The sequence below is a fragment of the Heterocephalus glaber genome, unplaced genomic scaffold, assembly GCF_053883595.1.
Source record: "Heterocephalus glaber isolate CG9 unplaced genomic scaffold, H.glaber_assembly_v1.0 deba00000122, whole genome shotgun sequence".
NCBI lineage: Eukaryota > Metazoa > Chordata > Mammalia > Rodentia > Bathyergidae > Heterocephalus > Heterocephalus glaber.
In genome coordinates, this window is record NW_028258138.1 from 76432780 (window position 1) to 76436342 (window position 3563).

The 3563-nt window shown below is 46.7% G+C and overlaps 1 pseudogene; it reads right to left on the reverse strand.

Moving 5' to 3' along the window:
* Window positions 1–662: 662 nt before the first annotated feature.
* LOC101723388 (FACT complex subunit SSRP1 pseudogene) lies at window positions 663–2344 on the reverse strand (annotated as a pseudogene).
* Window positions 2345–3563: the final 1219 nt, after the last annotated feature.

Genomic DNA, 3563 nt, shown 5'->3' on the forward strand with positions numbered 1-3563 from the left:
AGGCCCTGATGGCTTCACTGCTGAATTCTACAAGACATTTAGAGAGGAACTGCTGCCACTACTGTTTAAACTCTTCAATGAAATTGAAAGGGAAGCAATGCTCCCAAATTCACTCCTGAAAACAAGCATCACCTTGATCCCCAAAGCAGAGAAAGACCCAACCCAAAAGGAGAACTATAGGCCAATCTCACTAATGAACATAGATGCAAAAATCCTTAATAAGATAATGGCAAACAGAATGCAGAAGATCATCAAGAAGATCATACACCCTGATCAAGTGGGATTCATCCCAGTGATGCAGGGATGGTTCAACATACACAAATCAATCAATGTAATACACTATATCAATAGAGCCAAGGACAAAAACCATATGATTATCTCCATAGATGCAGAAAAAGCATTGACAAAATCCAACATGCATTTATTATAAAAACCCTACAAAGAATTGGAATAGATGGTCAAACTGATAGAAGCCATCTATGAAAAACCAACAGCCAGTATCATACTAAATGGTCAAAAACTGAAATCCTTCACACTCAAATCAGGAACAAGACAAGGATGTCCACTATCACCACTCTTATTCAGTATAGTTCTGGAAACATTAGCCAGTGCAATTAGACAAGAGAAAGAAATAAAAGGAATAAAGATAGGTAATGAAGAAGTCAAATTGTCATTATTTGCAGATGACATGATACTCTATATAGAAGACCCCAAGAACTCCACCAAAAGTCACCCTCGTTGCTGGAGGAGCTGCCCAAGGCGTTGTTGTCGAACTCCTCACCCATGTCCTCCTCCTTCTCCCCAGGGTTGAAGGACTCGTCCATCTCCTTGCCCGAATTGTTGCTGCGGTTGTTGGTGTTCTCCTCCCGGATCTTGCCCTCCTACTTTAAGCACTCCAGGTAGGCATCGTGCTGGTTCTCATTGGAGTTGGTGTACTCATCATAGCTTGGCTTCATGCCCTCTTTCAGGCTGTGGTTCTTGAGGTTGAGCTTCTTCGCGTTGACCAAATTGAACAGCCTTCAGTACTCCTCCCTCTCGATGCTGCCGAAGGTGTACTGTGTGCCCTGCTTGGTGTTGATCTCGAAGTCAAAGGAGTGGGTGGTGGTGGTGCCGCAGGCGAAGTTGACAAAGGTGATCTCAATGAAGCAGAGGTGCACCGGTGGCTTATGCACATAGATGAAGCCCCACTCCATGGGGTTCAGCAGCCTTGAGCTGGCCTCGTAGGAGCAGGTGACGCACTGGGCTCCCGAGTGCCTTTGGGAGTTGCCGGGAACCATGATCTTGTGGTTCACAAGGGCTTTTGTGACCCGGCTGACCATCTCATAGAGCGAGCTGGACATGTTCTTGGTGAGCCACCTCTCAAAGTGCTTCTCCACCTCCTCATCATTCATGTTGAGGGGCAAGGAGATGTCCTCATCCTTGGAGAAGAGGAGGATGAGGAAGTGGTACCGGGTCTGGCCCTGCTTGATTGGAAGGTCCAGGCTGATCAAAAGAACATCTGGCACTGGTCCTTCTGGGGCAGCAAGAAGAGGCACAGCACCATGGTGTAGGAGATCTTGTAGTCGAAGGTCTTGCCGTGCAGGTGCAGGAAGGTGGGGTAGATGCGGATGTCTTAGCAGCCACTCAGGGTCAGGCACTGCAGCTCCAAGAAGACGCAGATGGTGTCACCAGCGGCCTGGATGATGTCCGCCTTCGACAGCACATTCTGGGTGAAGGCCTCAACAGGTCCTATGCTGTCCTCCTGGGTGGGTGGGAGGCATGTAGAAGTGCTGCATGAGGGAGACCTCTGTGTCGTCATTCTGGTGGAATTCCAGCATCACCTCATTCTTGCCTGTAGTGCACTGGGACACATTGCTGAGGGGGATCTCGAAGATGGGCTGGTCACCAATGTTGAAGGAGAGCAGCTGCCCTCCCAAACTTCACTGTCCCCCAGTTCCAACTCTTCACACACAGGTCCCTCTCCATGAGCTCCAGATGGTGGGTTTTGAAGAAATCAGTTTCTCAAATCCGATTCCCAGAACCTGTCATACTTGTAGACATGGCCGTTCTTCGTGAGCAGTTTCAGTCCATGGCCCAGAGCTACCTGTTGCCAGATGTCCTTGGTCAGCTCCCCGGCCTGGACACTGTCCACTTTGCCTGTCTTGCTGTTTTTTAAGATGATGCCCTGGTGGCTCAGCCTTAGGTGACCATTATTCATGGAGCCTTTCACCTCCTAGTAGATGTCATTGAACTCCAGTCCTCTGCCATGCTGACCTGCCCAGTGTGGCCAGGAGTCAGGCCCCAACCCATGGGCAGGGGTGCAGAAACTCAGGGGTCTGGGGATCTCTTGCAGCAGCAGCCTCATGATGGCCCCTGGTGGGTCAAGATTACTTTTCATGTAAGTGTTCATAAAACTTTAAACAACCACAAAAATACATGACCTCTCAAAGCATCCCAACCAATGAAACAATACAAAGTCCATGAATGAAGTCCTTGACAAACTCAACATTTTTGTAGTGTAGCTCATTAAAGTAATGGATGAATACACTGGATTCTTTCACTTTGGTGCAGAAAGTAAATGTTGAAGGTCAACAGCATTCACCTGAAGAAAGCTTAGTGTGGCCTCTTGAAAAACTCATGTGCTGTGACCTCCCATGAAAGGATGACCACAAGTTTATTACATCAATATGAAGTGTAGCTATATGCAAGTATGAGTTGTTTGTTTGTTTGTTTTATTTTTGGTCTTTTTCGACAGGGTTTCACTATGTAGTTCAGGCTAGCCTTGAACTCACTATGTGGCCCACATTGGCCTCAAGCAGTGATTCTTCTGCCTCAGCCTCCTTTCCAGGCATGCACCACCACACCTGGCCAAGTATGAGAAGTTCGACATCTGAGTCAAACGCACAAATTAAGAAAAAATATTACTGAGCTGGTTGTAAGAAAACTATCTTCCCTGTATAGTGATGTCCTAAACATGTGAGTTATTGCAGAAAACAGCCTGGCCTGGCCTATCCTTGGATGTCCACCTGCTTTAATCATCCTTATTTGGGCTGCAGTGAGAGTCGTGATCTTTGCTATTAAAAAGTTACACCAACAAAACCCTTTAAAAACAACAAAAAGAAAGTCTTGAATAAATGTCTAACAGAATCCCCCCCACAAAAGCTTTTCATAAGGACAACTATTGTTTAATAGAAGTCTTCATGAAGTCTAAATCGCAGGACCTGACTTCATCTCAGAGAGAGTTCACTCTCTGCTCTTTTGCGGAGGGCTCAGTTGCCTCTTATGTGGATGAGCAGCTCTTTGATAAATTCCTTTGTTGTTTGGAGTTGTCTACATGAGCTTCTGGTAATTTTAAAACTCTTTTTCTCACTGTCTGTATCTAGAAGATCATCAGTGTCAATTTCTGTATCTGCCATTTCTTCTTCCTCACAGGCATACAGCTGACCCAGCTGCTCCAGATTTACTCCTTCAGCATCGGCTGCTTCCCAAGCTCCTTGCAGTGCTATTTCACTGTCACTGTCCCCTGCTGGTGGTGTTGCTGTTGCTGCTGAACCTGTCAGCTGCTGCTGCTTACCCTTGGCTAC